Here is a 24,761-nt window from a genome sequence, read left to right as displayed (position 1 = left end):
AAGGATATGAACAGACACTATTCTAAAAGACATGAGGCCAACAAACATGAAAAAATGATCATCACTGATTAAAGAAATGCAAATCAAAACCACATTGGGATGTCATCTCACACCAGTTAGAATGGCCATCATTAAACCTGGAGACAACAGATGCTGGAGAGGATGTGGAGAAATAGGAACACTTACACTGTTGGTGGGAGTGTAAACTAGTTCAACCATTGTGGAAGACAGTGTGGTGATTCCTCAAAGACCTAGAAATAGAAATTCCATTTGACCCAGCAATCCCATTACTGTGTATATGCCCAAAGGATTATAAATCCTTCTATTATAAAGACAAGTGCACATGTATGTTCATAGTGGCACTGTTTACAATAGCAAAGACCTGGAACCAACCCAAATGCCCATTGATGATAGACAGGACAAGGAAAATGTGGTACATACACCACAGAATACTATGCAGCCATAAAAAATGAGTTCATGTCCTTTGTAGGGACATGAATGAATCTGGAAACCACCATTCTCAGCAAACTGATGCAAGAACAGAAAATCAAACCCCATGTTCTCACTCAGGCATGTGTTGAACAATGAGAACACAGGGACATAGGAAGGGGAGCATTACACTGGGATCTGTTGGGTGGGGGCCAAGGGAGGGACATCGGAGTGTATGGGTGGGGAGGTCGGGGAGGGATAACATGGGGAGAAATGCCAGATGTAGGTGATGGGGGATGGAGGTAGCAAACCACATTGCCATGTGTGTGCCTATGCAACAATCCTGCATGATCTGCACATGTACTCCAGAACCTAAAGTGCAATTAAAACTGTTGTCCTTAAGTTCATCGCACACTTATACCGTGTCATCTGTAGGTATTACTGCTGTTACCACAACCACCTTGATTCAGAACCATTTCCACTATTTCCCTGGCAATAATCTGGAGCTTCACTATTTTGAAAAAAGAACATCTGTTTCTTCCAGCTTACTAATGGACTCCGAAGTTACACATTTCATATGTAAAGGTCATTCTTGTCATGAAAACCCTTCAAAGTTATTACCTTGTTCATCACTGAATGTAATTGCAGTCTGAAGGTGTATGTTCAGGCACATACTAATCACTGTTCCAAGCATCAACAGCATGTGAGCATCTGCTATGCTGGGTTCCTTTTGAAAACCACCCTGCCTCTGTTAACAGCTGCTAGCATGCTGTTCAAAATGTTTTACTCTTGGTCTAAGGCTATCCTAGTCATGTGGCTGAATTAATGCAATTGCGTTGTGAAAGTGCATGGCATAAACACTATTTTAACAACTTCAGCTGGAAAATTAACAGAACAGTTATCAAGGAATAACAATCTGGCTGTTGTCATCGAGTCTAGCTTCCCTGCAGTGAGGATGAGTTACTGGTACAAAATAACAAACTGGGGAAGATATCCCTAAATTATGCCCTTTTGTTAGCACAATAATTGGACTTGTAGGAAATGTCTTAAACAGGACACAAGCTGTTGCCTATCATGACAAGTTTACACTGTTTTCATTAGCACATCCAGCATAGTTACTGTTCTTGGCATCCTCAATTTCTATAGGCTTTCCCATCAGCTGTGGTCAGTCTTTCAGTGGCAATAACGCTAAAACAGTATTTTGTCAGTATCATTGAGCTGTCCTGGCATCAGACTTTCACAAGAACTGACCTTGGCAGAATGACTAATGAATTTCTTCGCTGCTTCGTGATCAGATGTCTTTACTGCCACAAATTTTTGAAAACTTACTGCCATGTCTTTAAAACTTCAGAACGTACAGGTTTGTTATACATGTGCCATGGTGGCTTGCTATGGTGGGTTTTCTACATCTGTCACCCCGTCATCTGTTAGGTATTTCTCCTAATGCTATCCCTCCCCAACCCCCCTCTATCACTCCATCTATCCAACCTGTAGCGCATGATTTGGTTCTAGAGAATTTGAGGAATGCTAATTTTCATATTATAGAAATTTATATGAATAAACTTTTGAACATTTATTGTATTAAACTGTTCCCAGCCTGTTGAATATTCAGTTTCCTCTAATTTTCAATCCAGCCCACTCTGGGGCTTTGTGATCTCTGATAATTAGCACAGCATTGAGTAACATGTGTTCACTGCCATGCTGACAATCTACTCTTGACCACAATTACCTTCACTTACAGCTTTAATGTTTTTCTACTATTCACTGCTTTCAGCATGAACTTCATTCGCTTTTTCTCTTCAGGTCACGTGGTGATCATTCCATATGGTGGTCGATACTATACTCTTTAACATGCTTCCCACTCTGCTGTTCAGGTTTTCCAGCAGCTTGACTCTGTGCTACAGCTAAACATACATCCTGCCTTTTTATCGTTGTTATCCACAAGGCTGTCTATAGGACTTGACTCTTCCAACAGTATCTCTATACCAGAGCTTAGAATAATCTAAGACAGCATAGGGCATCATGGGAAACCTGCCATTGGTATGCCCAGCCTGCACACGTGCCATCTTATTACCCTTTGTGGCATGCTTGTATGGGGGAATCTTCATATGCAGAAAAGACGTATCGCAGCTAAAGAGGCTGGGAGGGTCTTTTTTCCCCCTTGGAACACAAACGGTGTGCCTGTATTTCAACCTGACACATGGAGTCAGATGTAAAATTTTCAACTTGTATCATGTCAGCACTCAGTTGTAGCTTATGCAGTTTTTTAGGTTGCCCAGCCTGTATGTGCTTGGTCACTTTGAATCTGACCTCAAATGCCCTTAGTGTGTATTGGAAATCTCTCCTACCTTGTTCTAGAACTAGGACCTTTTACTTAACCTAAGCATGCAGGGATGGGAAGCACCAATTCTGCTAGTAGTTTTCTGGAAGAGAATGTAATGAGCCAGCCCAACTCACACCCATGGTTCCTAGACCCCTAGATAACATCACATAGGAATAGGAGGAATAGAGCTACAGACTCTAGTTGGAAACTTGATACAATAGAAACATGGCTTTATATTAAATAGCAACCTGCTGAGAAGAGTGTAGTGTACTATTGCAGGAAAAGTGACTGCTTCCTTGAATCATATTTTCTAGTTATTAAGGCTTAAGTCTCTTAATACTGAGAGCCCATGATGTGACCAGCCTGATTTTCTGACGTTGAGGGTCAGCCTCATGGGAAGTCTGCATCTGGTTTTTGTCTTTTCCAGCTTCAAGAAGTATTCGAAAGCGACCTGGCCTGCTGCCTCACCTAATCAAAGAACTGTGACAAATGTAAAAGGGTAAAGGCAGGGGGGAGGTGATCATCTGATGGTTCTGGTCTGCCCTGAGATGTTTATCTGTAATGACACCGAAACCTGGACTACTCAAGTATATAGGATGACCCTAGGACTGAACATGGGTTAGAAACACCTTCAAATAACCTCTACTTGATTTCCCAATTTGGTCAAAGTGGCATACCTCCAAAAGTGTTATGACTCTTCATGAGGAGCCAAGTGGTGTCAAATCTAGTTACTCTGGGATAGGTTTTAGGGATGAGCTCAATGGATGGGACCTAAGGTCAAATTCCTGTGCACTCAAACTTCATGTTGGTTAAGTCTTTATTATGGGGGCTTTGGGCATCTATTCTCAATGTGTCCGTGAGCCTGCTATTTAGTTGGATATAGAGCTCCAGAACTTTAACCCTGGTCTGGCTGTATTGGCTAGCTTGCCCAACAACGTGTATCATGTGGGTCCATGGCCTCTAGAATTTTCTAGAACTCCAATTGGTTGAGGCAGATATAAAAATGATCAGTTTTTACAGTAAGACTGTTAGTTTCTCAGTCCCATGTTAAGGTGCTAGTATCTCTGAAGGCCAAGCTGTAACATACTGAATTGAACATGACCCCCAAAAAGCAAAACTTGTCTGTTTAAAACTGGAACCATCTTTATATATTCAAATGAATACATCCGGAAGTACTATGACCATCTGAAAAGACCCTCTGAGCTCAGAATGACCAAGTGCACAACTTGTCTTCTAACTTTCTAAAGTTAGAATGACTCGAAGAGAATAAACAGCTTGTTTCTGCCTTTTCACTGCAAGGGAGCACCTTTTCTCATACTTGAAGGCCGAGCTGGGCTCATTCTTATGGAAAAAAAATAGATTGTGAAGCAGGGCTTCATTAGCAGGGCCTTACTTTCACCAGCTGCAAGAAGGGGCCAAGTATTTCCCTTGGTGTATGATCCTCTGAAAGGCATTAGCACTAAATGGTACGCCCAGGGCTGGAGATAAGAACTGCGCCCCTATAGCCTACTGCACCCCAGACTGCCCCACAAGTTGGCAAACATGCCTCAAAGAATCTGTACCTAACCATGATTGGTGGCCATGTTAGCCAAGAGGCCACCCAGTGCTCTGCAGCCTTCAGAGCTGTGGGACACATTGGCTACCTAGGTGAGCAGAAAAGTCCCCATGCTGGGCGAGATGCTATCTTGGTGTGCCGGCCCACACCTGCGGTATACAGCCATGAGGGTGTGCCTGTGCTTCTAGTCTCTAGCAGCCCTGCGACGCTTGAAGTGTGTTCGCCTAAGTACTATGCAGTCTGAGGGACCTATGCTAGTCTCATGTGGTACTTACACCAGCATGGATGCTGCCTGCCCCAGTCTCTGGCCTGTGCATGGGTCAGTCAACTTAGTCCCATGAGAGAGATGTATGCCTTGAACCCAAGTTCTAATCTTAACATGCTAAACTTCTCCGTGGTATCTTTGTGGACTCAATTCCCCTGAAAAAGGGTTTAATTTCCCCTGCAAACACCTTGTAGCTGGCATCTGATGGGATATTCTTTATGGGGTTTGCTTTCAAATGCAGCTACATGTCCTTCAACTTGTTCAGGCTCAATTTTCAGATGCATGTTTAACCAACATACGTATGGACTCGGCCAAATGTGGTCTTGTCAGCCTCAGGTCTAGAAAGATAATTTTGGGATTAAAGATGACTTCACAGAAACTTAGACCTTCCTTTGAATTTCTGTTGATGAAAGTAATGTTGGCTCACAGTAGATGCTGTCTGTAGCCACTGGGATTTATCCTAATATAGTTCTGAGACTTCAAGTTACCATAGAGCTTTAACCTTTAACTGCTTAAATTGTGGCTTTCCAGTAGCCTTTGACTTACCAATCACCCTACTTTAGGTGAAGTGGTATGGGAAAGGGGCAGAAACAAGCTTCCTAGTTATTTCAGCAACTAGGAAGCTATAGGTATTGTCTGAGTTCCTATGAAAAGGATATTGGCATGTGCTGTAACACTGTCTTTGCAATACTGATGCCATCTCCTGACAAGGAACATCTCATGCTAACCTTACCAAAATGAGTCTGTATGGTTTCTTTTTTTTTTCCCCCCCCCCCCAAAGAATTTGAGCTTTAAAGTCTCTTCAGAGATTGTAGCACATGAAGAACCATGGACATGACATAGAATATGAACAGTTAGCAGAAAAAGATCTCATGACGAAAGTGGAGAAGAAAGCAAAAAACAAAAGGAAAAATAGTTGAATGCAGGAATATTTACAAGATGTTAAATTACTAATCTTCAGCCAAAATGAGGCCCCTTCGCACTCCCAAAAGCTTTGCTTCTCCTTTCGTTCTTGCTCATGTTTCTTCTGTTGCTCTTCCTTTGTCTGGAGACGGTTGTTTGTAAGTTTTCTTGCGGAAATTAATTCTGTTGACATGTCCATTCAGATAATTATTTAGAGTGCCCCCATGGTTTTAGCTTTCCTGTGTGTGGTTCATAGTTGAGGGGACGAGACCAGCTTGCCTTAAGATCAAACACTGGTTTCTTATTCGAGACTGGAGTCTGCATTGCCTCAGTTGTCAACTTGAATGGAGTAATAACTTGGGGTATTCCCAGACATGGTCACATGTGCAGACCTTCTGGCTGGAGTCTTGGTCAGTGAACGCTTATGCTCATTATCTTTAGGAGCAGCTGAAAACCTGACACCTGTTTTAGCTGCAGAGATAGTGTTTGAGTGACCCCTTCAGACCCAAGGTACTCTGACATGCAGGGCCGTAGGACTGGCCTTGCGAGCGTCGTTGGCTGATGGGAGTAGAAGCCACAGAAAGTCTTCCTTTTGGAGGTACTGGAGTCATGACTCCTCCCTTATTGATGGGCTGCTGCTTCAGTTCACTGATGGAATTGTATTCTTCAAAATGTTTCTTTTTCCTCTTAAAGGAAATGGAGTCCATTAAGCAATATCTTAAGAAGCTTCATGAAGCTTATTTTGTTTGGAGTAGTCATTGCAGTTTTTATTTTTTCCAGGTTTGGATAACTCATCTGTGTAGAGAGATTTCTTTCTTTCTGAAGGTATCTGAATCTTTGTTACCATTTATTCCACGTTTTCCTGAGGAAATAGCATTCTTAGCTCCTTGGTGCTCATCTGGAGAATAAACTTTTTCAGTAGCTCTGAAATCCTGGCTTTCCTGCTTTTCACGATTCTGGAGTCCCTTCCCGAGGGGCGGCCCACCTGGCAGTTCTGGGCGTTTCCTACCTGAGCTTCTTGTCTGCTTTTCCTTCTCCCGCTGCAAGCGGCTGCTTGTGGGCCTGGGGCGAGCCCTCTGTCCCCAGGCATCCCCCTTGCCAAGCCGTTCCTGGGTGAACCCAGGCTTGCAGAAGCCACACATTCATCTCCACCTGGACACTTGAGCCACATGGCCAGACCCTTTCCACCTGACATGGTTGTGCATGTGATTTGTCAAAAGAAAAATCCTCCTGGATGCTGTTAAAAATTCAAGATGTATCCTTCAGGTGAGCCTGGCATCAGACCCACAGTAATTGCTGTTTGAGGAAAAAATAAAAACAAAAAGGTCACCTGTTCTCCAGCCCTTTTCTCTTACCCGGTATTTCCTTCCTTTCTCCTCCCTCACCCAAATAAAAACAAAATTAAAAAAATTTTTAAATATTCAAAGTGATGGAAGCCACATTACCTTATGAATGTCTCCAGCTCATTCTGAATCAATTAGACCACCATGTGAGTTGATATGGTGGCCTTTGTGAGCAGCCTGGAGACTTTTCAAGGCTCTGCTAGTCACGTAAGCATGTTAGCATTCAGCCCCAGGTTCAATGTTGACTTAAAGGATTGGCTTCATCTATAGTCTTATATGCTTGTGACAAGTACAATTCATAAGGATATGGTCTTGTGGCTTAGCTGCGATTGAAAATCTTGTGCTTCCAGTCTCTGTAGCCCACCGCTGGTATTGAAGATGCCTTTGACTTCCCAGCACTAAGTGTATGGGATCCTGAGACAGGGCATTTGTGTGAACAGGACCAGCCTACAGATGGTGGGACTCCATCTCTACTTTTGCACAGAATGGCCTTTTCCCAAGAATTCTTTGCTTTAACAATTTTAGAACATGGCCATATGAAGCTGGTATTGTCACTTCCTAGTGCCCAATGTAGCTACAGATGCTTTTGAGATAAGCTCTTGGGCTTTGTTTGACTGGGGTAGACCGCCCCAGTAGAACTGCCTGAATCTCACGGAGTGTCCACTCTCTATTAGAAATTCAGATTGTCATATTTTGTCACTGTCACTAATAAGACTTGTTGAATAAGTTAAATGACAGCAGTTTCAGTGGCAAGCCTAGTTAGAGTGGCTTTTCTTATCTGCAGGTGAACCACTAGGACTCTTACCTTGGATTCAGATCACTATTTCCTCAGATGACTTCAGAGCCTTCCCCAGACTGAGACTGATTGTAGTGGCCCTCTCTAGCCTCCAGTTCGCCATTTGTTTTCATTCCCCTCCTTTCTATGGCTTCTGTTAGTTTCTGAAATCCTAGGTTGATCTAAAGTATCCTGAAAGCAGAAACTTCCATGGCTGTTGCTGGTGAGATTGCATCTTTCAGTCTCTGGTATGATACTGTTGACATATAGCAGCTTCCCTGGAAGTAATGGCTGTTTTCCTTGAAGGAAAGGTATTGCTTTCATCAGAGCTTATGATCAGCCAGAGAAAACTTCAGATGCTTGCTTCTATTGAAATGGCTTTAGGGATCGTCTCTAAAGATCAAATTAGCCTCTTGTAACCAGGAACTTCACCCTGGACAATGTTAGTTACTGAAATGTGATTTTTTTTTTTAGACCCTGTTTGAATATTCTATGCCATTGATGTTATTTCAGAATTAAAGCCTAAAAGAAAAACACTTCATAATTTAGGGAGAAAATGACAACTGTCCTTTTGCTAACCACTCTGCTTTTAAATTACTTGGTTTCACTCTCATATGGAGTTTTGAGCCACAGATAAGAATTTCTCAGGCAGTAAACCCTTCTAAGCCAGGGGATTTGGGAGTCTAGGGTTTTGATCTGGGCATCACTAGGACCTTTATAGGTCTGGGTTCATTCTCTAAGAACCTGGAGAGACAGGTATTTGATAACAATTTGGAGGAACACTGGTAACAAGAGTCTTCTGGATTGCACAGTTCTCAGATTTGTGGGCCTATCACTGCCTGGCAGTCTGTTGCTTGCACTAAAAGACCAAAGACCGTCAGATTGATCCAGAGATGATGCACATATACCAGAAATGTATCCAACAGCTGAGATCTAATCAAGGTGTTCTTAAGTTTATCCTTCACACCTGAGTCTAAGAGCTACTTGATAAATACCTACCAAAAACCTGCCCATCCTCATACCACCATTCTTGAAGCAAGTACATAACTGTACTACTGCAGTGATAGTGACCACTGATCAGACTAGAAAGTCTTAATGACCAACAGCTACCCCTGTGAAGGATTTTTCAAAATATTTGAGACAAGCATAGGCTGCTCCTGGCCAAGATAGAATTACAGGACTAGACTTCCTGCCTGAAACAACTAAAAAGATACAACATATCGAGTCTGAAAACTGTTCTCTGTCAAGAACACAAGACTAATGCCTAAGAGGGGAAATAAACAAGGTGACCCTGTAACTTGCCCAGCTTATTGGCTGGAGAATGTCCAGAATGCAGCCCAGGCAGAGGCAACACAACCTTGCAATCTCCCCAAGTTGAATTCTGCCCAGCCCAGGCTACAATTAGGGCAGAATGCTGGAGGGGATGGTCTCACATAGAACATCCCAGAGACCCACAGAGGGTCCCCACTGAATCTTCAGGTGAATGCTGAGCTCCAAATGCATGTAACTACCAGAGGCCAGGGAAGAACCACCCAAAGGGACTTAAAGGAGATGATCCTTGGAGCTCACATAGCACTTGGAATAATTCTATTCTTAGCAGCCAGAATAGAAACCTAACTCATGGGACATAGGCCAAAGTACTCAAAGATGTTGTCTCAGTAATGGAATGAGTCCTGGACTAGAGCTATCTTAATCCTGACAAAGCCTAAAAGCAAGGCTTAAAAGGATCTAGCTGACCAAGTAACCATCCTAGAATAAGGTACAAGAATAATTCTAGAAATAGAAAAATATCCAAAGTCACAATGTCGGGCATCCAATCAAATGCCCAGGCATACAGAGAACACATAACTCATAACTGGATATGTTGGCTCATGCCTGTAATTGCAACATTTTGGAGGCCGAAGGAAGTGGATTGCTTGAGGTTGAGATTTTGAGACAAGCCTGAGCCAACATAGTGACACCTCATCTCTCCACATCTTTACAACTTAGCTGGGCTTGGTGTGTGCCTATAGCCCAGCTACTCAGTCTGAGGCAGGATTTCTTGAGCCCAAGAATTTAGAGAATACAGCAAGCTATGGATGGTACCACTACACTCCAGCCTGGGTGACAGACTGAGATCCCATTTCTAAATTATAAAAGTACAACTCATAAGATCAATAAACAGATCTAGAAATCATAACTAAAACAGGAACATTAAAACAGATACCTACATCCCATATGTTCGAGAAAGTAGAAGACTGAACATGTTAAATGGAGGTGTGAAAGATTTGAAAGACAAGACGAGTGACTTCCCAGAAGGTACATGGTATAGCTTACTCATACCTAGGCTGAATGGTATGGTCTACTGCTCCTAGGCTACAAACCTGTGTGGCATATTACTGAACACCATAGGCAACTGGAACACACAGTATTTGCATCTTAAAGCATGGTAAAAACAGGGTGGAAAGGAAAGTATACCTGCATAGGGCATTTACCATGAATGGTGCCTGCAGGACTAGAAGCTGCTATGAGTGAGTGAATGTAAAGACCTAGGATGATACTGTATACTACTGTAGACATCATAACATCATACACTTAAGCTACACTAATGCCATAAAACTTTAGTAGCAAGTTACCTTACTGTAACTAAAACTCAACTGTAACTGAAATTTTGGCAATATTTATCTTAAAACTGTCCATACATTACAAGAATGTCTTTATCCTTATTCTATAAGCTTGTTTCTATTAAACCTTTATGTGCTTGTGTCTTAGTTTAACAAAGTAGCCTTGACCTACACAGGGTCAGGATCGCCAATAGCACTGTTCCCTACTGCTATATCTTGTCCTGCTGGAAGATCTTCAGAGGCAATAACATGGATGGGGCTGTCATCTCCTGTGATTGCCATGTGACCTTCTAGAATGCCTCCCGAAGGACCTGCCTACGGCTGTCTTAGTTGACTTTATATGTAGAAGGAAATACTCAGAGTAGACAAACCAATAAGCAGTCACTTATGTGTTGCACAAAACTGTGTGCTATACTTTCATATGACTGGCAGGATGTTAGGTTTGTTTACCCCAGCATTGCTTCAAGCATCAGTAAGGCATTGTACCATGTTATAACAGCTATGACGTCATTAGTGGAGCTGAAAGTTCCCGTTGCCTAATCTTACGGGAACATCATTGTATACATGGTCCACTGAGTGGAGCACTGTGCTACAAAACAGTAACTGGAGTCCCCAAAGGCGGGGGACAAAATGGCCACAATGTTCCAAACTTCATGAAAACCATAAACCCACAGATCTCAGGAGCTCATTGAACTTCAAGAAACATGACAAATTGTTGCTTGTTTTTAAGCAGTCTTATTTAAAATGATGCCCACGGTCTTCTGGCTTGAATTGCTTCTAAAGAAATGTTTCTCATTCTCCACATTATACTTTAAAATTCCCTTAACTAAGGTATACCATAAGGTATTGAGAAAATCTGGCAACCTACTTGCTCCTCGTGAATCTTATGCAATAAACCAAATAATTCTTACAGCTTCTGTTTTTCCCATCTTTAATCATCAGCAGACTTGTATTATGGTATAAGAAACGCTAAAATTCAGGTAGGAGGAAAATAATGCCAAGTAAATCATCAAATAGTAAATGTGTAGGTCAATACTTCATCAATTTATTTTAAAGATAACTCAGTTTAAAACAATGTATCACAGGGTTTATAACATGTAGAAGTAAAATGACTATAGCACAAAGGCTGGGAGAAGAGAGGAATACGGCTTCTTGTATGTGCAATGGCATAAAATAGGTAGACTGCGAGTTGAAGCATACTGTAATTCCTAGAGCAACCAAAAGCTATGCTAAAAAGTAGACAAAGGAGATAGAATAATGAAAGCAGGCAGAAAAATGAAAACAAATTATAAAAAATGACATATTTAAATCCAAACACAAAATAAAGGGCTCAAATAACACTACTAAAGTATATGGATTATCAAAGTTCATAAAAATGTTTCTTGTAGGCAGCCTATAGATGAGTCTTTATCCAAAGACACAAATGGTTAATGATAAGATATACCATGCTAACAGAAGTCAGAAAGCTGAAGTGGCTTTATCAATATCAAAACATCTCGGAGTGTTACCAGGCAGTAAGCCACTCTATGATGACAGTATTAGACTAGATATCTAACACTCAAATTTGGAGCTGATACACTGTTTCCTTTCATTACTGCCTACAAACCAGCTGTAGCTGCAGAATTTTTTTCAATGTGTCAGAGCTGAGGTTAGAGCAGCTAACAGAACTAGCTCATCTAACAAAAATGCTATGTTAAATAGAATAAGCTAGTCTTTGGTTAAGCACCTTGCCTTTTAAACATGAAGAAAAGACCAAAGTGAACATTTGGCTTATTAGTGGCATTAAGGGAAAAAGATAGAAAAATGTACAAATAGGAAAAATTTGAGACAACACAAATGGACAGCAAACACAAGGAAATGCATGTTCTCATATGAAACCTTGGATACATTTGTTACACTGACTTAAAAAAAAAAAATATCCAGGTTGGCAAGAATGGGGGGAGGCATCTTATACAAAAGAATATGAAGAAATGTTTTCCTTAAACAGGGATAGCAAATCTTTAGATACCAGGGTCTTTAGTCCTTCCTGGTTACACGTTGTATATACTTGCCCAAACTCATGTAGTCTTTTAGAAATTGAGATTATGCTGTTTCCAGGCCAAAATTAGGTACCCACTGTGTTGGGATCTCCAAACAATACCCAGTGTCAATGATTGACAATTAGGACTCACCGTACAGCCATGGCTGTGCTCGTGGCTCTTGTTTACACGATGAAAGATCCAAAGCACAATGAGCTAAGAGAAAAGGCACTGGGGCAAGTTCTGGAAGAAAACACAAGCTTGAGTGCTCTCTCCCAGTGCAGTCACCCAGCACGGGCTGAACTCCCCCAGCTATGAGTACAACTCATGATGTGTCTTCTGCCAGGGAAGCCTGTTAGAAACTCAGCAGCTAAGGTTTTAATTGAGGTCTAGCCACAATAGGCATCCACTGCTTTAGTATATATTCAAATCCCAAACTCCAAGAAAAGGTGTTGATCATATTCCACGTTGGTTGCACGAGTGACTTACGCACAGTGAATCATTCTCACCAGGGAGTGATGGGAACTTGCAAAAAACCCAAGTTCAAGTGAGCCTTCTGCTATGGTAACTCTTCTATGCACCTGCCTTCCCAGATTGGGCCACTTCCCTTTCTCTGTATCATTAGTCCTTTTGCTGAGAATCTGTTCACTGAAACCTGTCTTTTGGATGTGTTGATGCTGTTCCCTTGTGAATTCAGGGTTCTACAAATAGAAATCCCCACAGGAGCCCATTTTAGCCATCTCTAGGGTCAGACTTATGATTTAGTACTTCACTTTGTAGTGTAAGTTGTCAAGGAGGTACCTCTTTGGGATAGTGTTCAACTTAGCTATCAAGTCATGCTAGAAGAATGGGCAACATGGCTCTGCCACACAACCTCTCAGTAGCATGAAATTTCCTAGCAGAAATCTAGTTCTAGCAAAGCCCTATGCTTGTAGCAGAGCCTAAATGAATTGTAAGAATTGCTGGAGCTTAGTCAATGAACAGGATCCTAGGCTGGAATCGGTTATGAGGAATTTGACATGGTGGTTCCATGCATGGTCAAGTACTGTGTGGATCCTATTGGGAAAAGCCTAAATAACAAATCTCAGAATTGAGAGGAGTATCGGCTTATGAAGACATGACTATGGTAGGAGAGATCCATGTTTGAGCTTCTATATGAATATTGCCTGTTTCTGTTCATAAGCAGGTACTATAAGCATACAAAGTAACTCAATGTTCTAAGCACCTAGCTGTCCTAGAGAAGATCCCGTTCAGACCAATAACTCAGGCAAACATCTTTGGCTACTGAGGCCTTTCTACAACAAAATAAGGGAATCACACTGTCCTTTTTCCCCTGAAATGTGCCCTTTGAGCCAGTGGCCCATAAAGAAGCTCTAAGGGATGACGGGCAGTACTCAGCCCCTAAAACATAGCTGGAGACTGACTTGTTCAAATCCAGAATCCTTGGCTATGAGGATCCCTGTAAGGACAGACGTGCTACCATACTTGTCACTTCCTTATCCTTCACTCATAGGAACTCGTACCTCTAGGCATGTTCAGGACTGAAGCCAGCTTTGCCGTTACCTGTGTCCCCTTGATATGGGCCTATCCATCTTAAGATTTCCAGGGTGGACCTGGACTCTTTCTTCACCTGTCTTATTCATGAAACAGCCAATAAAGCCCATTGAATCCCAAGAGGAAAAGCATGGTGCAGGACTGCAGTCGAGGACCATTTCACCAAGTTCTTATGAAGAGACTTGACTAAAGATGCCAAGAGAACCGAGCTTTCATTTACCAGCTTGGTATGCTTTTTGTGGGGAAGCTAGTGCTGACAGTCATCGGCAATATCCTTCACCCTCGGGCAGCAGCATGGATCCTAAAGAGCCTTTGCCAAGAGAAACAAGAGTTCTTTTGGTTCCTGAACACCTAAAGAGCAACCAACAAAAGGGTCTTCCCTCACCAGGAAGAGCATAGCTCTCCAACAGTCCTGTGAGCTACCCTCAGACCAAAGGTTTCTTGGGCTGGAGGAATCCTCTTCTGACCATACCTAAGGGGAAGATGAAGTTAAGTGTTCCATCGTGGCTTTTACAAATGGCAAATGTGTTTAAATTTACATGTATCTCTTCTGATTCTAAATTATCCCTGAAAGTGGGATATGGACTCCTATCCATAGTTTTAGATGGGGAAAATAATTGGGGTTTTTAGGGTGGCTGAGATTGCAATCAATTTCCCCCATGTAAAAAACCCTCTTAAAACCCATAACAATCTAAAGAACTCAAAAAAGGGCATTGTTTTTCTAAATAACATTTAATGAACTAATTAGGTATCTGTGTACAGTACACAATGGTGTTATAGATAGTACAGCATCAATTATGACTTGCTTCTGTATCACAATTACTAATAGTGATGGTGTGAATGCAAATGCTAGCATACTTCGAAGTAAAACTATGGGCTTCATCAATGGAATGTTTAGTCACTTTTGCTCTTCAGGTTGAAGGGGAATGAGAGTTCACTAGAGAACAAATGAGAAAGTTGGCCAAGAGTCAACCACCTCTGCAGTCGAGGAATGGTGGTCCCTGTGGCCTGAAGTGGATGAATGCGGTCTACCATCTGAAGCCATAGAACAAGAGTAGTGAAGTGTTATCTTCTATTCGCAGTTATGTGGCTTGAGACTTTGTGTGCTCTTGCAAATGAGTGATCATGATAAGAGAAGCATTGTATTCAAACCAGTTATGATTTCAGTTCAATAAGGGTTTGGCTAATGCCAAACTAGCCTTTTCCTAGTGATAAGTATCAAACTGTATGTATTCTTCAATGGCAATTTCTTGGCTCTTGCTAATGAAAGTGGGTTTAGTTAATTATAAATGTTAAATAGTCACCATTTAAAATTCTGCCATCCCAGAAGTTTCTGTGGGGGTCATACAATTCTCTGGAAATATGGAGCTAGACATTGCTTAAATAATTGATTCCTGTGTCCTAATAGATGGAACAGAAATAAAAACCTGAGGCATAGGGACTTCAAGTTCTGGTCATTCCTATGTGAATGCAGTGGAATGAGCTCTGAGATACTCTTGAGACTATACAGCTAAGTTCCTAGTAGTGGGATTTTTTTCACCTGAGAAGTTAGCTCCAACCCCTCTATGGAAACCTGGGCTGTCTTCTATCCCTGTCCTGTGGGGCTCTGGAATGGCCCTCGGTGGGTCTGAAAGTAGATTCTAAGAAAAATGCTCTAGTTCTGCCCAAGGGCCTTTCCAGGATGGATTACTGGGATCGGTGTGGTCAACTTGGTTTTCCCAAAGGGGCATGAATGTGAACCCTCACTGGAGGGTCAGCCCTTCCTTGAGAACTACAATCAATGTCCTTTCTTATAGGGACATCTCCAGTTTGATCTGATGCCTGTACCAAAGCTCTTATATCCTAGTTGAGGGGAAGAAGGAAGCTTTGAGTCCCACTTACTTCAAGCAGAAGTGTTCTATTTTTCTTCGGGAAGTCTACTGGCCTGTGAGCTGACCTTCTCATAATAGTCAACTCACTTTGTGTCTATCTTCTGTCTACACACCACCTGCCTGGAATCCCCCATACAAATACCTCTATCAGGATCCTATCTGGAGATAGAATCCATCTGATTACCCATAGGCATGGGCAGGGTTGAGGAAACCAGCAAGAGAAGTTGGTGTGTCCCTCTTCTGTCTCGGGACTTCATGACCACCCCACCCTTCCCAGAGCTGAGAGGATGGGGTAAGTAACCAGTGCTCCTGGGCCTGTGAGCTGTTGTGGAAACCAAGGTCATAAAGGGAAGTGGCCCCTAGCTAGGGGGAGAAGGTGATGGACTAACCTCCTTTCACTTGTCTTTCCATCACCTGCTGGTGCCTATCACTGACTGCATTACTCACTCTTGCCCTGTCTTCCAGGTGAAGACAAATGGGTGATCCTCTCTGAGCAAAGGACATGGTGAAGTTCTCAGGGAAGGGCCGACCCTCTGAAAATGTTGTTTCTTGTGAGGACCTCTTCACTTCAATCTGATACATGAAGTTATCTCTCTCCTTGGATCTGATTCCTGAACACTGTCCTTTCATACCAAAGCTTATATCCTGGTCGAGTGGAAAGAAGGAAGCTTTGAGTCCCAGTTACTTCATGCAATGCTGTTCTGTCCTTCATCAGTAAGTCTACTGGCCTGCGAGCTGACCTTCTCATAGTCAACTCACCTTCTTTCCACACACCATTTGCATGGAATCCTCCATATAAATACCACGATCAGGATCCTAACTGGAGATGGAATCCATCCCTGATAACCCATAGACATGGGCAGAGTCGAGGGACAGCAAGAGAAGTTGACATGTCCCTCTGCTGTTTCAGGGCTTTATGACCAGCCCACCCCACCCCTCGCAGAGCTGAGGATGGGAGAAGTAACCAGTGCTCCTTGGACCGAGATGTGATCATGGAAGCTGAACTCATAAAAGTGGTCCCTGGCTGGGGAGAAGGTGACAGACTACCCAGCCTCCTCCACTTTCCATCACCTGCTGGTGCCTCTCATTGACTGAATCTACTCTTGCCCTGTCTTCCAGCTGAAGACAAACAGGTGATTCTCTGAGCACAGGACAGAGTGAGGAATGATAGACTCGATCTCTAGAGGCAAACCAAATAATGAGAACACCCACTCAGGGATCATGCCGCCAGCCTATTTTGGCCTATGTTCACCTATAAGGAGGAAGATTGACCCTTTATAGCATCAGAAATGTATATGATCCTCCCTACCACTGGATGCCCCTGCTCTAGGGTAGACCCTGCATAGTCTACTTCTGTGGTCTTCCTGCCTGACTACTTCAGGAGATTCTCTCCACACTGTGCCTGATACAGTTGTCCTATCCGATCTCACGACGGTGACTTCCATCATTGATATTCCTGCTGGGGCCTCTTCCTGCTTAAGCTCTTTGCTGTTCTGCTGTGACTATCCTCGACTCTATACCTCCCGTCCTTACTACTACATTAAAGCTCCTTGCCTACAAGAGATTAAAAATCAGGTGTGATATTCTCAGTGCAGTGAGAATATTCATGGTTTTTCCATTCCAACTGGAACATAGTTCTCTGTACAATGGTTCTCTGTACAATGAAAGCTGCATGCAAGAAGGCAAAACTTATAAGGCTTAAAAGGCTGAAGGGGCAGGGAGCTAAACTCAACTCTGGGATGGCTGCTTTCTTAACAGAAATTAGCATCTTTGAAGTATCTCCTATCCCTAGGGCCTGTTCTTTGTGGGTGCAGAAGATGCCCAGGGTTCTGTCTACATCCGTTGGGTTCTTTGCCATTTTCATAGCCACTGGCTCCCAAGACACTTTCCCTCTTCACGGCCAGTGCCCTATCATTGAAGGATGGGCCTCGGGCTGTCTTGGCCGCACACATGAGAAAACTGGTGTTTTCTGACCAACAACTGAAGTATGCAGGGGTCTGAATACTCCAGGTACTTGACACCCACAAGGCCAGCGGAAGAGATGCATGCTGTCTCCAGGGCTCTGCTGTGGAATTTGAGCTAGTTACCCTCTGTGGGACTTTGTGTGATGTTTATATCCTTGTATACTTCCTTCCCTCACTAGTTCCACTCCCTTGAGTGGAAAGATCCCCACTAGTGGATCCTGAGAACATCTGGCAACTTGCATCTGGATCCCAGAGTAGACCCTAAGATGGGCATGCCCAGGGTACCTATGCGGTCTTTGCTTGGTATCCAGCACTGCAACCAATGTACCTCAAAGACTTGTAGAGAGAATAGATGTAGCTATTAAGCTCAGTTTAAGATGGACCTAGCACTTATTTTAAAATAGAGGTAGAGATGGGATTTGAGTCTGGATATATCCAGATTCATAGTTAAAAGCAAACTCCATCAAATAGCACATGTGAGAATGAAACGTGGAAGTGAGGAGAGGATTACCCTTTATTCTAGTTAGCAATCGTCATCTCGTCCAAAGTACCCTGGGTTGCAGACAGCTCTGGCTGTTGTGCTGGGATCATCCCCTAACAAGTAGTTAAAAAAAAAAAAACTTATAGATGTACTAGATGAGATTCCTCTGCATGTAGGAGGAAAGTTTATGGGACAGGCTTCTGGAAAGCAGATCTTACCCTAATCAAGATAGGATGACGTGCATAAGTGTGGCTGTACTTGAGTGTTCACTTTGAAATTCATGATATTCCATGCTATTCTATATGCATATGATTTACTGTAAAGCTGAAGATCATATTTTTCCTCATGGGACCTCTGCTCAATCCTCTCATGATACTGCTAAAATAAAATGCAGAGCTTATCAGCTGAGTGGCATGGTGGGGGTATAAGACTTCACATACCACCTCCATTTCATGCTACTAACAATTTGGAATTGCTTTTTCCTCTTCCCAAGTCAGCTAACTTGAGAAAAGGGGTGATGCAGGAAGTAATGTCACCCTAAACAGCTTGGCTCTGTTCTCTTCCTTCCACTCAAAAAATCCCTCAGCTTAAGGCTCTTCCCTGGAGATGACCATGTCACTTCCAGCTGCAGGTCTGGGGCGGCTGATCCTCTCTGGAACCACTCTCCTCCCAGGTACCAGGTATCTAGCTCAGGTCTCAGCCACCGCCTCGGTAAGGCCATAAATCCGAGGGGGGTCCCCTGAGGGGGTCAGGCCTGGTCAGCCTGTTGATGGAATTAGAGTAATACCTGAGGGAATGGGGTGTTTGTGTTAGTTTTGGCTCTGGAGCTGAAGGAAGAATACTAGCGTTTAGCTTCTTGATATATTCAGCACCAGTACATCCTGGGACAGCAGTTACCTTCCAAAGATTCTTCAGGATGGGCTTGGGTGGAGCTCCCTGGGAAGGTGTGGCTACCTGAGCAGGCTTGTCCTACCTGATATGGGAGGTGAGGGGGATATGAAATCAACAGGATGCAGGGAGGCTGGCCATAAGGCTACAACTGGTGTTGCATATGAAACCTTTTATACACGCTTGTGCACTCTCAGATCCCTTGTCTACTGCACCCCACCACCCTGCTTTTTCCCTGGGGAGTACATTGATTTGCGCTAGCAACTGCTTACTGGAGGACCCAGCTGTTAGAGCAGACACTTTCTCCTGGATGTTGGGTGAAGCCTGCGTAGGATGAAAGGGGAGAAAGCAGACAAGGAGAGCCTCAGGTCGTAATGCAGATACAAGGTCTCAAGCCCCAGTGCGGTGCTCCAAAGACTGCTCAAAGCTGTGCTGCCTCAGCCAGAAATGGCCAGGCACTACTATCCCGACTGTGCTCAGCCATCAGCTGGAGTTGCCTGGGGAAGACCACAGCGACGAGATGAGTGCTGTGATGGATCCCAAAGGCACTGCAGTTCCTACAGCTGAATGCCAAGGCTTGCCTTGAAAAGCGATTCAAGCAGCACATCTCCAGGGCTGTCATGTGGAATTGTTTAACCCACCCTTCCCCCTCTAAATGCTGGAGGAAGCTAAATGCTTGTAGTCTTCCTTCAGGTCCAAATCCAATTAAGTTCACTGGAGAATCTGGACAATGCCTCCAGATAACAGGCCCACTTCCAGCCTAGACGGTGTCACACAGTGGTAGCCCTCCTACAATTCTGTGATCCTCATAGCAGTCATAACATGAAAGGCACCTGAATCACCTCTGGGGGAACAGCTGCACCCCTCTTTTGGCTTCTTCTAGAGGCCAAAATAAGTTTTCCAAATTCAGTTTTTTGGACCTCTTCAAGTATCTGATTTTTGGTGAAAGACCCAAATATTTGGGGACAAGTGGTTCATTTGGGAGGTGATCCTAGAAAGTAAGTAAAGGAGGACAAAAACCAAGGATTCCCTGATGGCCAAGATGGCCTTTGGAAGTGTGATTCCCAGGGCTTCCAGGCTGGTGCTGCACTCTGGCTCAGCCCACACAGGCAAGGCAGCAGAGACTCAAGCTTGAGCTGTGGGTAGCGGGACTCAACTCGGAAGGCACGATGAATATAAGGCCAGGAAGTTGGTAGAATGGCCGGTCATGTCTTCCAAAAAAAATGGTCATCACATGTTTCATCTCTTTTGCCAGACACCAAGAGGTAGGATCTACCTTTTCATTCCTTTAAACTGCACCAGGCTTTTTGACTGCCTCTGATAGAATATGGCAGAAATGGCTTTGTCTTCCAAGGTTGATCATAAAAGGTGATACAGCTTCCACCTCACACTCATCTTTTGGGAAACCTGTTCTGAGAATACCACTGCCACGCTGTGAGGAAGCCCAAGCTTCCCCTCGAAGAGGCATCTGAAAAACAAATAACCTGTATCGACTCGCCAGCCATGTGACCAGGGCTGAAGAATCCACTTCCAGTAATGCTCAGGTTGCCCCCACTGACGGGTCCAGCTGTCTGTCCCATCCCCCAACCCTGCTCATGCAGATTCATGGGCAAAAGCAGTGACTACTATTGACTCTGGGCACGGTCTATGCAATAGACACATAACATGAAGAGCATTTCAGCTCTGAAATCCCAACGATGGGGTATGGGGAGAGAACCCATCTTTCACTTAAAGATTAGAGAGGTAAAGTCGTGTTCTCAGGATCACAAAACTAGTAAGAAAACTGATATTCAAACATAGATCTGACCCTAAACCTTTTTCCATGCTACTAACATGACTGTCTTCAGGGTGATGCTCGCCAAAACACAGGTCAGCTAATTCTGTGCTCAGCATAAAAAAAAAATTTAGGAATCCATGCCAGAGAGGCATAGTGCCTTTCAGAGGGTGAAATACCCTCCCTATCTGCAGACCCCACATTGCTAAAAGGGAAGCGTCACCTTTCACAGTTGTTCAGCCCTAAAGAGTTGCAGATACAGGGTTGCTGAGAAAAGGACGTAAATGTCATAAAAGCTATAAACTGGAGGCACATTCCTAATGACAGCTAAGAGATGGAAGGGGTTGCTTAGCTTCTGAGCTTAGTTTTCCCAGCTGTAAAATGGGGATAATCTGGCATAAGTCTCTGTATCCCAAAAGCCCTCTGGATTCTAATCCTGATCCCTAATCCATTACTTGTCCAACTACGACTTGTCTTCAAATACCAAGCAGCAGGGACCTGCTAATGACATGCAGCTTACCTCTGTGCTGGTTCCCAAGTTTTCTCGGCTACAGTGATTGCAAGCAAAGCATGAGGAACCTTGTGCCAGCTCAGACCTCAGAGCAGGTCCCCCACTGCTCATACCATGAAGTTCGTGTAAGCACACACACCAGAGAGATCCAAGCTGGCCGATTACTAGCAGCTCAGGATTGTAGCTCCCAGAGAAAGTGCACAGAAAGAGGACGCCACACTTTCAGACAAATTTTTGTTGCCCATGGACTAGGAGATTCCCAGTGGAGGAGCCACACGGGTCGCCAGCACGACTCTTGTGGCTGGCGTGGCGGTTTTGCCGGTGCTTCGGCACGGTGGTTCTCGGAGCAGAGTAAACGGGACTGGGTTGCCTTTTGATTGACATTTGGAGCTCCAGGAAGGCACAGTCACCCATTTACCTGATTGAAAAAGGGATTCAAGAGGGAAGCCAGACCGGAGATTCCAGAGCAGAAAAGCGCCACGAGTCTTAATGCCACTGTTTTAGCCGGCGCAGTGGGTTGCTCAGATTCCAGCCCTGGGAATCAACAAGTTGGACGTCCACTCAGAAACCTAATTTGAAAGTTGGCAATCACAAAGACGACAGGTGGATAAACTCTCAATGATGGGAAGAAACCAGCGTAAAAAGGTTGAGAATACCCAGAATCAGAATGCCTCTCCTTCTACAGGGGATCAGTTCCTCATCAAGGGAACAAGGCCTGATGGATAACGAGTATGTTCCATTAACAGATTTAGGCTTCAGAAGGTGAATAGTAAGGAACTTTTGTGAGCTGAAAGAACATGTTCTAACCCAATGTAAAGAAACTAAGAACTTTGAAAAAAGGTTTGACGAAATGCTAATGAGAATTGACAATTTAGAAACAAAAATAAGTGAATTAATAGAACTGAAGAATACGAGAACTTCGCGAAGTATGCACAGGTTTTAACAGTCAAATTGATCAGAAGAAAGGAATCAGAGGTCGAAGACCTACTTATGAAACGAGAAGACATGATTCGAGAAGAGTAAAAAGGAATGAGCAAAGGTTTTTCTCATGAACGTAGGTTCTCATGAGATCCAACAAGTCCTCAGTGCCTAGCATGTCGCATGCTCTGGATAGATCGTCTCAAGGAGATTGTGACTGCCTCACTTGTAGCTTCTACTTAGATTCTAAATGCCACTGGGAAAAATCACAGGTTGAGTCTCGAGACCCTGAAGAGATGTGTTTTAGGGGCGCCCTTGGGTTCTCTCCCTGTGGAAAGGAGAGGAAAAAGGGAGGTAAGCTGTGGTGTGGGCCCAACAGCAGCCTTGGCCGACTTCATGGAGAACTTGGGAGCTGGGATGGCCCCTCAGAGGCATCCTGAGGTGGTCTGGCCAAGCCTCCGTACCTCTGTATGGTTGTTATTGGCTGTGAGCTACACAGATATGCGGGATCCTAGACTCAGCCGTTCTCTGCAACTCGGGCAATGAGGGGCTGACAGCCTGAGCCAGCAGCTGAAAGGGGGATCTGGGCATATATAGCACAAGGAAACATGGTATGCAGGGATGGGGCATGGGAGGGCTTCCTGGAGGAGGTGGCATCTGAGCTGAGTTCCAAAGGTCATGTGAATAGGACTTGGCTACATGATAGTGGGAAGAAGGAATATGCAAAGGAAACATCGCAGGTAAGGGGAAAGCAGAAAATAGCAGCAGACACTGGACTCGCTGCTGTCCTTTGACCTAAGCACGTTCCTGTCTCCAGCTCTTGCCCTTGGAACACGCTTTATGCACCCACATGACTGATCTTCACAGGTCTGACCCCTCTCATGCAGGCCTTGTGGGACTTCCTGGGAAGGTAGCACTGAGCTGATGCCACTTTCTAATAGATCAGCCCCTGCTACTCACCCTTTCTCACCCTGCTTTGCCTCCCAGCTCTCCTCAGGTCACAGACAGATGAGAAGTTAGGTAGTGCTCTCCCATGAGAAAGCTTCACGAGGGCAGAGACGTGGAGCACACCTGCTTCCTGTTATAAACATCCCAACCCTCCCACCGGCTCTGCAGGACAGACATCTGAATGCATTCAGAGACTTGGCAAGAAAGGCCAGCTGGCAAAAACGTGAGATGACATTGTTGTGCTATGATGGCCAGAGAGCAGTGGAATGACGGAGCTTGCTTGGATGTGGGCTTCCTAGGCCCCAGGGGTGGAGACTTTGCCCCCGTTGGTGTGTGGTGGCAAAAGAGCATCTGAATTTCTAGGGAGGACCAGAGGCATTGACAACTGGAGTGGGTGTCTAGGGGAGGATGGTGACCTTATTCCTAATACCCTGGAAGATCTGTGTTTCAGCTAAGGAGGTATATCCACTTGTGTCTGGGACAGATGGCACCTTAATCTTTCCCAGGTGTGGACCCTGCCTGACTTCCTGGAGGAGGCCCCTTCCAGGTCTCATGGGTTTGCCTTGAAGTCACACCTTCCTGAGCAGGATGTCTCTTTATTGCAGGCTTTCCAATCAATTGTTCTCAGAACTAAGCCCTTTGATGGTTTTATTGTCGGTAAATTCACACCAGGCCCCAGTAACTTCAGAGCAGGTAGAGAATGCAGAACGCAAGGGTCTGGGAAGGCAGATCAAGGCAGGAGATTGCAACCTCTAAATCTGTGGGACCATACTTTCCTCTGAAGGCTTCCACGTGTGGGGCGTGGGTCCTGCGGTCTCCATCCTGGAATGCCCTGGCTAAGTGGATCAAGGTGGCCCTCTACCTTTGAGAGCCCTGGAAACACCTGCTGCTGTATACTAAACAGCAGGTCAGCACAGCTGACAGCCTCTGTCCAGCGACAAATTCCTGGGACTAAGTAACTAAGGTGGCAGACATTGAGGCTTTCTGTTGAGTTCCACACACACCTGCTTGTCCTGCGACCAGCTCAGCTCACTTTGGCTGAGTTTTTGCTATTGAAAGATTTCAAACTGAGATGAGAATTGAGGTATCACTTAAGCTTCCCACCTCATTTTCTTATTTCCACATTACTGAGGGAGTGATTGGGTTTTATCCTGTTGAGGACCGCTGTGGTCTAAATACTTGTATGCCCCCATGCCCACCCACCACCCCCAGCCAACTCCTATGTTGAAGAAAACTTCAGCGGAATTAAATTTAAAGGAGTTTAATTGAACGATTCCCAATTCAGGCGGCTCCCAGAATCTCAGTATATTCAGACTCCAAAGCAGCTACATGGTAGAATTGAGACAAAGGGAAATGATACACAGGAATCAGAAGTGAGTCACAAACAGCTGGATTGGTTACAGGTTGGCATTTGCCTTATTTGAACACAGTTGGAAGAGTGGGCTACATTTCACCTAAAACGTGGTGATCAGCACAGGTGTGGCTGCGGCCAGTGCACCTCCCACGTTATAGTTCAGTGTACAGAAAAACCTTCAGGCCGAACTTGAGGCAGCTTTAGGCTAAACTTGATTAACAGTTGAAAACCTAGCCCCTGCAATGTGATGGTAGTGTAGGTGGGACCTTTTGGAGGGTGATTAG

General features: G+C 44.2%; 1 pseudogene; it reads right to left on the bottom strand.

Annotated features, from left to right (window-relative positions):
- Positions 1-5,522: 5,522 nt before the first annotated feature.
- Positions 5,523-6,617, bottom strand: LOC116554994 (annotated as a pseudogene).
- Positions 6,618-24,761: the final 18,144 nt, after the last annotated feature.

This window comes from Sapajus apella, unplaced genomic scaffold (genome assembly GCF_009761245.1).
Source record: "Sapajus apella isolate SASKATOON/1434 unplaced genomic scaffold, GSC_monkey_1.0 scaffold2, whole genome shotgun sequence".
Classification (NCBI taxonomy): Eukaryota; Metazoa; Chordata; class Mammalia; order Primates; family Cebidae; genus Sapajus; species Sapajus apella.
Note: the sequence above shows the minus strand (reverse complement) of the source record. Positions and strands in the feature narration are given on the sequence as shown.